The following is a 12,500-nucleotide window of genomic DNA, read 5'->3' on the forward strand; positions in this document are numbered from 1 at the left end:
TTCTGCGCCGCAGGCCTCGTTTATCGTTTGATATGCCGGTTTCCGCTGAAAATAATTAGCTTCTCGTGCAGGCAAAAGAAGACAGACTCAGATATCTCTATTCTACTCAATTAATTCAAGCGAAATTTACAAAGTGTGTTCACAGATATACAATTGTTCAGTTCGATTTCATGCAAAACACTTTTAAGTCGCAATTAGATTTAGTCCCTCGGTAGTGACAGACGGCAGAAAGATGGGGGTGTGGCAACGATCTCGGTCTGGTTTCGACTCGTTCAAACTTGGCTCCAACTCTGACGAGAGAGGCTAACACTTTGATCCCCCGGTTTGGCCTTGTACTCAGAAGCAAGACGTCCTTCAGTTGGGTTTCGCCAGGCCAAGAACGAAATTATATTTCGTTCTAGCTTTCAAAATGACATCACTTGTCATTTTTCCCAAACAACAGATTTAACTGTCGTGTTCAATAATGTTACATAAGGGAGGGAGAAGAAGAGGATTTGACTTGGACACTTTACTTGAGGGATACTGGTACCCTGGTGATGACGTGTCCATTTTACTAATGAAGAGAAGAAGTTTACGACGATGGGAGAGAGAGAGATATTACGAGTGTTAAGAGACGAGAGAACGGGACCCAAGATCCCTTAAACCGTTTGTCTAGTGGTTAGGACGCTTGTGTATTTATGTGTTTGAATTAAAGAAGATCATACCTGGTTCCGCTGCTCTGGGAGAGTCTTCATCTGGGTGGTGCTCTCTTGCTGTTTTCGCCGGAATACACAAGATGAAGACAGATGTTGGGTTTTCAACCTTCTATTCTCCCAGGCATGATCTGCAGATGTCGCCATCGATGGTCTCCACTGTGGGTACCTACCACGTCCCACGTCTGGGGCGCGCATCTCCCCCCTTACTTAGGAGAGAAACATTTTAGACTTCTGCTCGGCTCGGCATTTTCTGAGAGACTCAAAGTTTCACCAACCTTGCCATGTAGCATCACATGACATCCGGTTAGATGAACCGTCACTTCCTGCAACGTGGATTAACTACAAAAATATCTCTCTGACCTCCTCCCACCCTCTCCCTCTCTCTCTCTCTCTCTCTCTCTCGATCTACTATCTAATAGAGACACAGAGAGAGAAGATAGAGAGAGTATGAAAGAGCCAGAGACAGAGAGAGAGAGGAGAGATGCTCTTTAACAATAATAAAAAAAAGCCATAAAATTCATTCTCCTTGGCCGGGTCAACCGCCGCTGTCTGGTCACAAAACAATACCTAATCATATCTTCCCAGCATTCCCCAGGGTTTCAGGAGCCTAAATAATCCCCAATTGGAGAGCTCTGCCGCTTCTTGGGGTGGTCACGCCACAGGCCGAAAACCTGCTTAAACAGCTCGCGATAACACTTAAGCCTTTGGCCCAGTAACCGCTACTAAATGCACAGCACAATAAGAAATTTAAGAAATTTCGTAGTGTCGACGAGAGTCTTGAAGGTGGTGAACGTAGTCGTCAGCCACTGGATGTTGACAACGATCAATTAACAACTGTTCGATAACTTGTTTCTGAATTAGACGTAATGTATAGGACGATTGCCAATCACTGGAGAGAGTCTAGAAAGACAAAAATCTTGATAAATGGGTGCCTGACGCATTGAACAACAACCAAAAGAAACGCGATTATAAAGTGTCATCTTCTCTTCTTTTGTACAACAAGAACGACCCGTTTCTCAACCGAGTTGTGAGATGAAAAGTGCATTCTTTGCGACAACCGGCGGCGCTCAGCTCAGTGGTTAGACGCCAACGAAGCTCCACGACACTTCCCGAAGCCAGAGTTGCATCAAAAGAAGGTCATGTTGAGTGTTTGGTGGTCTGTGATTCATTATTTATTTTTATTTTATGCAGGCGAAACCATTACGGCGGAAAACTACTGTCACCAAATTGATTAAATGGATCAGAAACTTCGACAACAACACCCAGCATTAGTCAATAGAAAAATTGAATTGGAAGTTGAACACGTAATATTTTCCAGATCTCTCACCTATTGGCTACCATTTTTTTTTCAAGCATTTCTGTGCGAGAAATGCTTCAAAAACTTAATCGATATCTAAAACGCCTTCAGCGACTTTGTCGCCACCAGAACGAAAGATTTTTACGTTACTGACATAAATACATTTGTTTTGTTTTGCGTTGGCAAAAGTGCTTAAGGCGAGAGATTACATCATGATATTCCAGTGATGGTGAAACGTTTTAAAGGAAATGGAAAATGTTGCCAGATTGCTGCTGGAAGAGATGATGATGCTCAACACAAGAAGGTTAAGAGGACAAATGTTGTTTAATCTGACAATTCTGTGCTTCCCATTCCTAACCAAAAATAATAAAATATGATTCATAGGACACGAAAACGGTACCTAATTTCGAGAAATAAAGTTTTGAAATTTTTTTTTTTTTTTTGCACAGTGTTATTAGACATAGGAACATGAAATTTGTTGCAAGGTGTTACTGATGTGCCGTGAAGAGATAATACCTAGCAAGCATTTATTTTCATTTTGTTTAAGACATTTAATTTCTTAATCGTGATGATACCGCCCAATTCAAAATGGCTGATTTACTAGAATCTAAACTAAATAGTAAGTTTTTTATCTATAGTTTAATAGGATAACGTGTGATATTTATTTTGTGTGTTGCGCTTACACCGAGGACTTCCATTTCTTGTAATAATAAATAATTATACCAAAAAATCTTCATAAGTTTTAGTTTTGATTTCGATTATAGCTGATGGCACTCAATATATATATATATACATCTATACATCCGAGCAACTTTCATTTAATTGTTATGGATTTCCATTTCTTGTAATAAATAATTTTACCAAGAATTCTTTATAAGTTTTGGTTTCGGTTTCGATGATAGCTGATAGCACTTATAACTTTATTTATGAAAAATGATGTCTTTTAAATGTTGCCCATTTTCAGCTTCGCATATTTGTGCTCTTTCCAAAACACTATTCATGGCAGATTATAGAATAGGAGTTACCACTTATCAAGTCGCAGAGGCCATTCGAGGATAAGTGTTACAGAGTGTACATATATTGTCAATGGGCCAATATCATAGTAATTTTCATCCTAGAAGCATTACCGGAGTTCGTAACAGCAAGTTGGAAACTTAACAAATTAACAACTGACTCGGCGGCTAGTGCTGTGTCTTTATATTCCAAAACATTATTAATGACAGATTGCAGGATCTCTGCATTGCGATCTAACCCCGTTATTTCGTTCTGTGAGCTGGCAGACTTCGAGACGTCAAATCCCAACCCCTGCAAGAATTGAAGAAAAACGTCAGAAATAAAATAAGGGAGTTAACTTTGATAGAAATCCCTAGTTGTAAGAAAGCCTTTATTAGATATTAAAGATATTGTAATATATATATACTAGCAGTTCAGCCCAGCTTTGTTCGGGCCTTATGTACTGTTCATAACTTTATGTGCATATATATATATATATATATATATATTAAAAAGTTTGACACATGTCCAGGTAACCTACATTGAAAATTTCAAGTGATTGGGCCAAAATTAAACGCAGGATTTTAGTAGAGTCTGCAAAACTCAACCCTTACACTTTGGACCTCTTGGCAGAAAAATTTTCACCTAAAAACTGAATACGCTTCATGTAAAATTTCAAATGTTTAGACCAAAAATTGGCTGAGTAATTTGGTAGAGATCGCAGAGGTAAAAATTTTTAAAACTTTGGCCCCAATTTTGATCTCTTAACATTTAATGGTTTGGGCTCAAATCAAATTAAAAAGTTTGGTCCATGTCCAATTAATATACGTCCAAAATTTCCAGGGTTTAGACCTAGAATTAGCGGAGGTGTTTGGTAGAGTTTTCAAAGTTTTTGACCCCTTGATAGGCAAATTTCTGCCCGAAAATCGATTAAAAAGATTTTCCCAAATCTCAATACTCCTTATGTCAAATCTCGAATCTGTAGACTGAAAATTGACAGAGTAGTTTAGTAAGGAAATTGGCACACACACAATTTCACTTTTATAGATATATAGATTAGACGAGTGACACAAGTAAGAAATACAGACACAGATAGCAGTAGAGCAATGAAACTTAGTATAGTTATTAGTCTTTCTCTACATAGGAACCACCCAGAGTTATGCATTTCTCCCATCGTTTTATGCAGCTCTGGAAACCGTTTTTGTAGAACACCCCAGGTTGGTCCTCCAACCACGATGTGACTTCAGAAATCAAGGCTGCATCATCTGGGAAACGCTTTCCTTTCAAAAACAACTTCATGGCTGGGAAGAGGTGAGGCAGAGGGTGCAAGGTCAAAAGAGTAGGGAGGATGGGGAAGGATTTCATAACAACACGCCCGTGCTTCTGATCTGGCGACATGCGAGTTGTGGACCGGAGTGTTGTCCTGCAGGAGGAGGGTACCTTTGCTGATCTTGCCCCGCCTCTTGATTTTGATAGCTTCCCTTAATTTCCTCAAAAGTGAAGTATAATAGGCTCCTTTAATTGTGGTACTCTTTGCCAGGAAATCTGTCATCACTACTTCGTCCTGGTCCCAGAAGACTGTGAGCATGACCTTGCCAGCGGAGGCTGTACCCTTGCCTCCTTTGGAGGTGGTGAGACCCAGTGCTTCCACTGCATTGACTGGGCTTTGGTCTCTGGATCATAGTGATGAACCCGGGTTTCATCCTGTGTAATCAGTCTTTTGAAAAACTTTGACTCATCTTCTTGGCACGTCTCCAAATTCATCCTCGAGCACTCGACGCGTTCTCGCTTCTGGAATGGTGTGAACAACCTGGGAATCCATCTGGCAGACACCTTATGCATATACAAATGGTCATGAATGATAGTTTCCACATACCCTGTACTAATCTTGACATCTTGGACTATGGCGAATAGTAATACGCCAATATTCCAACATGGCAGCCTCAACTTGACGGACAGATGCCTTATCAATGGCAGAAGGGGTCGACCAGGTCTGGGAGCTGTTTCCACAGACTTCCGGCCATGTTTGAATTCACGATGCCAGCGTTTTACAAGGTCATATGATGGGGCTTTATCGCCATAAGTTTATTTCATTTCATCAAAAGTCTCCTGTGGTGTGCGTCCTTTCAAATACAAAAACGGGATCACTGCTTGACATTCAACAAGCTCCATTTCACACCTGACTCAGTTCAAACGCCTGTAAAACAGATACCACAATTAGTTCAGAGATGTAATTTGTCAAATAATCCGTAGAGATATAAATCATTGCACATGCATAAGGCCGGCTTGACACGTTCTTTAAAAAGTGTTTTCATCCATACTTATTTTTAACATAATGAATATGTTATGCGAACCATCCACGCATGCGCATTCGTGAAACACTTAAAACAAACAGATTAAAATTCGACGACCTCCCACGTACCAATTTTTCAATTTTGACCAGTTTTTTCCGAATGAAAACCGATTAAAATTTTCCACTTGTCTGAATATCCTACATACCAAATGTCAAGTGTGTAGGTCAAAAGACCGTTTAGTATATAGGGTGAGAAATGTCCTCAAGCACATTCTCACTTTATATATATATGTGTGTGTGTGTGTGTGTGTGTGTGTGTGTGTGTGTGTGTGTGTGTGTGTGTGTGTGTGTGTGTGTGTGTGTGTGTGTGTGCGTGCGTGCGTGTGCACATCGTCGTTGGCAAAAACTCGGATACAGGTACATATTTTTCTTATTACGATTAAGCCAACTCCAGCTACGAAGTGCTTTAGGTAATCCACGAGGCGCAATTTTGTGTCGCACACACTTCAGGTGTCACCATTCCACCATTCGTTGCGGCAATCATGTGCTTGGCATGCAGATTCAGGAAGGCATCTTACAGCAGGTTTCCGATAAACCACTACGTCGAGTAGTCGAGTATCGTCTTGATGCCTATCCGCCAGGCAAGTATATTCGGGAGTGCATCTTCACTGGTGAATTAAATTGTGTGTGTGTGTGTGTGTGTAAACAGCAGCTATCCAACACAAGACAACCCTCATAACAGCATAATTATGTTGACACGTCAGATACCGTTAGATCACCGAAATAAAGCAACGTTGAGTCTTGCCAATACGAGATGGGTGACAATTTGGGAATACCAGGCGCTGTCTGTAGAAGGATGACGACACATTTGGCAGCTCCTGCATTCCATCTGGCCTATAGCTCTCTCGACCTGATCCTGCCGCTGGATCAGATTGTTTGTGACGAGAGAGGGTGACCATTTGGGAATACCGGGTGCTGTCTGTAGAAGGATGTCGGACATTCGGTAGCTCCTGTATTCCCTCTGGCCTATAGTTTTCTCGACCTGGTCCTGCCGCTGGATCAGACTGCTTGTGACGAGAGAGTGAAGCTGGCCTTTCACAAACCAGCCTGACTTTAACCAAACTATCAGTGCGTGTCATCTATCCTCTCTGAGATGATTAGATGCAATACGTCGATTCGACGGACGAACATGTTTTACCTGTTATTTTTTTGTTGTTTGTTTGTTTGTTTGTTTTGTTTTTATGAATCTTCATAATTTCTGCATTCTTTTTTTTTATGGGCATTCCTATCCCGTCACAGTTAGTGACCTGAAGAAGGCCAGAGGAGGAGTTTGCCGAATCGTGGTGAAGCAACAACAACAATAACTATAAAGATGAGGATAACAGTCTACAATAAACAGAGCGAATGCACATGTGTGTCACCTCTAATAAGGGCACATTGCAACGGATAACTCATTCTGTGTTTCTGCGCGAACGCAGACTCCACGATTTTATTGAAAAAAATTAACATAAAAGTAATACTACTTTGATTTTGCATAAAATTTTACGGTATTCTTTTAGATTAGGTCCACCTCCACAATTTTCTTTTAAATGACGACTTTTATAAGTTTTCGGCTATGCTGAATACAGTAATCGCATTGAAATTTTGCAGAAGTGGTTATCGAGATATAAAAAGTTGTTTTATATATTATATTCTTTGGCGGCCATCTTTGTTACGCGCGTAAAAAAGGTGACCGCCAAAGAATACAATGCATAAAACAACTTTTTATATCTCGATAACTACTTATTTTTGCAAAATACCAATGCGATTTCCGTATTCAGCATACTCGAAAACCAATAAAAGTCGTCATTAAAAAGAAAATTGTGGAGGTGGACCTAATCTAAAAATTTACCCATTTTACTAAGGAGAACTGATCTTTAGATACAGGTGTGTTTTTATTTGCATACAAAAGACAGTAGTAGTAGTAGTAGTAGTAGTAGTACCGGTGGAATAGTAAAGGGAGTAAAAGTAATGAAAGAGTAGTAATAAAATGTTGAAAACCTTTTTCGTTTATTTTTTAAATCTTTTTTTAACGTTTGTTTAATGGTCAACGTCTTTTTTATCTTGTAGAGAACCCGTTTTATTGCCACAACGGGGACCGGATTTTAACACGAATTACTTGAACCGCCGACGATGGAATAATCAAGGTAAGAACAGAATTGTCTCTCAAATATCACTTGTTTTTTTTTGTTTTTTGTTTTTTTAAATAATAATAATAATAATAATCATAATAATAATCATAATAATCATAATAATAATCATAATAATAATAATCATAATAATAATCATAATCATCATCATCATCTTCTTCTTCTTCTTCTTCTTCTTTTTACACATGTTCGGATGTTTTATGTTTCTGTCTTTGTGTACATTTTTTCCGGCCAAAAGCCACAACAGCGGCGGAGTTTAAAACATAGCAAACGAAACAAGTAAGAGTTTCTAACCGAAATTTTAATTTGAACTTGAAATTCATGGTTAAACACACACATGTTCGGATGTTTTATGTTTCTGTTTTGTGTACATTTTTCCGGTCGTCAGCAACATCAGTGGCGGAGTTTTAAAAATAGCAGAGGGAAAAAAAAAGAAGCGTTTCTGACTGAAATTAGAATTTAAAACTTGAATTCACGGTTAAACGAGGAATTGTCTTTCACATGTTTGGATGTTTTATTTTCTGTTTTTGTGTACATTTTTCTGGCCAAAAGCAACATCGGCAGAGGAGTTTAAAAAAAAACGAACAAAGTAAGCTTTTCTAACTGAAATTATTATTATTATTATTATTATTATTATTATTGTTGTTGTTGTTGTCATTGTTCTTCTACTTATTATTATTATTATTATTATTATTATTTTTATTATTTTCATTATTATCATTATTATCGTTATTATTATTATTATTATTATTATTATTATTATTATTATTATCATTATTATTAAAAAAATGAAATTTACTTTATTGGTTATTACTATTATCACTAATATTATTACTAGTAGTGGTGGTGGTGGTAGTAGTAGTGGTATGTTTTTTATTATTACTGTAGCTGTAATGGTAGGTGTTGTTTTTTGCTGTCATTGCTATTATTGTTTTCGCTGTTAATTTTTTTTTTTACACAGTGATCATCACTTATCAAGGCCCGGAAGCTACTCAGGGATATTGCTACCGATATTAGTGTTGCCATTATCATTGTAGATTTTATTTTTATTTTTGTTGGTAATAGAAATGGTGGTGGAGATGGAGGAAAAAGGTCGAGAGGGGATCTTTGACCTTGGTGGGGAACCCTCCTAGAGATAATGTCTCGATAAAACTATCGGTGGTGGTGTAACCTTAAATTCACTAACCCCATTTATAGGAGAATGTCAAATCAAAATATTGAAAATAACGACGTAAATAAGGCTAGAATATCTTGTGATGGTTTCACGTCAGATAGGTGTCTCACTGGTCGATAGGGTGGGTCCTGTCGTCATCATACAACTGTTCGAAATTCTGATGATGTGGCTGGATATAGGGGGAGTGAGAATTGCCAGAGAGGTTTCCAAGACACGAAGGGAGTTGGAACAGGAAATGTAAAAAAAAACATGGACGGATGAGAAAAGAAGAGTACTGTGGGAATGCTTTGTAAGAAGTGGAAGTACCAAATCTGGTGGATATATCCGAAAAGTAAAGGAAGAATGGAAATCGAGAGGAGGGGGAGCTAGAAGTGTCGCGAGTTTTATATCCCAGTTAAAACAAATTAAAAATAACAACCTCCTTTCAGTAATTGCAAGAGAAGAGATTGAATGGATGGTTAGGAATGAAATGAATAACGAAAGTAAAATTTCATTCAATAATTACAAGAAACCTTCTCTACCACCTATAGCAATGGCCAACGTCTCTCAAGCTCCTTGGCCTAACGTTCACAGGAAACATGAGCTGGAACAATTACATCGAGAGCATTGCCAGGGCCGCTGCGAGGAAGGTGGGCTCTCTCTACCGTGCTATAAAACTTCTAACACCCGAAAGTATCCTGTACCTCTACAAGGCCACTATTCGCCCATGTATGGAGTATTGCTGTCATATTTGGGCTGGTGCATCGGCTACTAGTCTCTCGCTCCTTGACAGGGTTCAAAAGAGAGTCGCAAATCTGATAGGCCCTAAACTGGCATCTAAGCTCCAGCCTCTGTCCCATCGTCGAAACGTTGCATCCCTCTGCCTGTTCTATAAGTATTATAATCGTGAATGCTCTGATGAACTGCAAGCACTTGTGCCCCCACGACGTAAACACCCTCGACAGACCCGACAAGCTGCAAAATCCCACCCCCACACTGTAGAGATCCCTAGATGTAAAAGATCTTTCTACTCCAGTAGTTTCTTCCCCAGAACTGCTAGACTTTGGAATTCCATTCCAGGTCACTGCTTCCCCAACTGTACTGACATGCATAAGTTCAAGTGCAACGTGAACCAACATCTCGCTGCCCAAATCCCTACATAGTACCCCAGTAGATGTTTCCCCTGATAGTAGCCCCCTACACCAAAGTGGCAATGTGCCTTGTTTGGGGTGAAAATGTAATTAAAAAAATTTTTTTAAATTGATTAAACTAGCTCTGATGAAAGAACTGAGGGAGTGGAAGTGCAGAAGGGAAATGTAAGCGATGATGGGAGGCGGACAACTGAGGAGGTATGGAATCTTATGGTTAGGGAAAGTAACGAGAAAGAGTTTGAAGGATCTAAGGCAGATGAGATCATTGACTCTGAGACAATTGAGCCAGTGAAAGGAGCAGATATATGGAGAAGTGGTGATGAAGTTAGAACTTTGACTTCTGTAGAAAAAGAAGTACTTCAGAAGTTAAGAGAGGTTCTTCTTAGAGACGATACCATAGGGATTCCAAGTATGAAAAGTAGTGATAGGTGGAAGGTGAAAAACGAGGTAAAAATGATTCAAGGAGTAATTCACAACATCATAAGAAAGAACATATCGATTATGGAACTTAACAGGCTACTGTACGCAGCGTCATACGTTATTGAGAATCGTCTTGGCTTATTACAGAAGAAAAGGGGAGAGATGAAGGATAGAAGGCCACACTGGCAGAGGCGGCTTGAAGAAAGTATTGAATGGTGGTGGAAAGACATTGGTAGAATCGAAGAAATAAGAAAAGGAGTTAAACTAGGACAGAAAGCCAAGGACGAGCTTGAAAGGGGGTATAGATTGCTGGAAAAGGGAATGATGAACGTTCTAACAATGTTGAAAGAGAAGGTCCACACTGGTGGTATAAAAATTAGGAACTTTATTGGAAAAAGTGTTGCATTTCGGCAGAACAACCTTTTCTGGAACAATCAGTCTCAGCTGTATCAAGAATTAAATGGTAGTAAACAGGCGGGAAATAACAACACTCCAAATGCAAAAGATGCAAGGAAGTTCTTGAGTGGGATTTGGTCTGTCGAAAGGCGATATAATGAGAAGGCTAGCTGGTTGGGAGAGGTCAGAGAAAGGCTATCAGAAATGCAGCAGATGAAGAATGTTGAGATAACCATACATGATGTTGAGATACAGTGCGGGAATTTTAGAATGGTTTGACAAGGATTTGCATGCTATGGATATCAAAACAAGAAAAGTTTTAGCAATGTTTGGTACATTTCAGATTCGAAGTAGCGTAGCAAGGCTGTATCAAAAGAGGAAAGATGGTGGAAGAGGATTGAAAAGTGTAAAAGATTGTGTTAGAATCGAGGAGATGTCGTTGAAGGAGCATGTGGTTAGAAGTGGGGAGTGGATGCTTAAGGTTGTGGCCAATGAAGTGGGGGTATGTGAGACCAAGGCTGATTATGTGAAACGTATTGATAGAGAAAGGGCAGAGAAACTGGCTAGGAAGAAAATGCACGGAAGGTTCTTCCAAGATATAGCAGAAGTGGCTGATGAAAGATCATGGCAATGGCTTAGAGCTGGGTATCTGGGTAAGAGTACTGGATCTGGTGTTTGTGCAGCACAAGAGCAGGCATTAGGAACATGATTGTTCAAAAAAGTGGTTCTAGGAGAGAAAATTGCTGCAGAATGCCGGATTTGTGGTAAGACCTCAGAATCAATTGCGCACCTTGCAGCAGGGTTTAGTGGACTGGCCCAGAGAGAGTACCGCAAAAGACACGATCGCATGGGACTCCGGATATATTGGGAGGTCTGTAAGAGGGTTGGGGTGAAGTGTGCTGGAAAAATGGTTAGAGGAGGTGCCTTATGAAGTAAGTACAAGTGAGAATGGCAAGGTAGAGGTATGGTGGGACAAAAGTGTCATAAAGACCAAGCAATTGGAATATACGTCCGGATTTGGTCGTCATTGACAAGGTCTCAAAAAACTGGCAGATTGTAGACTTCTCAGTACCCTGGGACAGGAATATGAGAGAGAAGGAGAATGAGAAGTGGGGCAATTATGCTCCATTGGTCTTTAGGATAAGGCGTATACACGGGGTTAAAACACAAATAAACCCGGTCGTAGTAGGTACACTAGGAGTAGTATCAAGTCGTCTGGAAGGACAATTGAAAAAACTACAAATCCCCGATGTTTTAGGCGGCCTTCAAACCTCTGCAATTATAGGTACCACCAACATCCTTTGGAAAACCCTTGATCTTTGAAGCTCCTGGTTTGAAGCCGGGATTAAGGGAAATCCTCTGGAAATGAATCCCATCCCTTTCCAGAGAGACGTTCATAAACGAAATCAGAATTATTATTATTATTATTATTATTATTATTATTATTATTATTATTATTATTGCAGGCTGCCCGGCATTTCCCGGTCGTAAAATATGATATTTTGATTAATGCAATTAATTAAAACTTCGACCCCTATTATGACGCCTTAAAATTTATTTTTTGGGCTCAAATCAAGTTATTGAGTTAGATCCATGTCCAAGGAACCTATATCTAAAATTTCAAGTGTTTAGACCCAAAATTGTCGGAGGAGTTTGGTAGAGTTTTCAAATGTCAAATCATTAAACTTCTACGCCCTAACACCCAAATTTCTGGCCGAAAACAGATCACAAAGATTTTCCCAAATCTCAGTACCTTGTATATGAAATTTCGAGTCTGTAGACTTAAAATTGACAGAGTTATTGCGTAGGGAAATGTACACAGACACACGCACACACAAACACGTTCACTTTTATAGATATATAGGTTATATGCGACCCAATATATAATAATGATTTTAAAAGTTTGTTGGGGT

General features: G+C 39.4%; 1 protein-coding gene across 3 annotated transcripts in view; it reads left to right on the forward strand.

Moving 5' to 3' along the window:
- LOC145265554 (uncharacterized) overlaps nucleotides 1-12,500 on the forward strand; it is a 335,341-nt gene that overhangs the window by 204,940 nt on the left and 117,901 nt on the right. For all 3 annotated transcript variants that reach the window (XM_080121521.1, XM_080121522.1, XM_080121523.1), the window contains exon 3: nucleotides 7,388-7,464. The gene's annotated coding sequence lies outside the window, so the exon portion shown is untranslated. The remainder of the gene's footprint in view (nucleotides 1-7,387; nucleotides 7,465-12,500) is intronic.

Source organism: Euprymna scolopes, chromosome 40 (assembly GCF_053919585.1).
Source record: "Euprymna scolopes isolate OS-2025 chromosome 40, ASM5391958v1, whole genome shotgun sequence".
NCBI lineage: Eukaryota > Metazoa > Mollusca > Cephalopoda > Sepiida > Sepiolidae > Euprymna > Euprymna scolopes.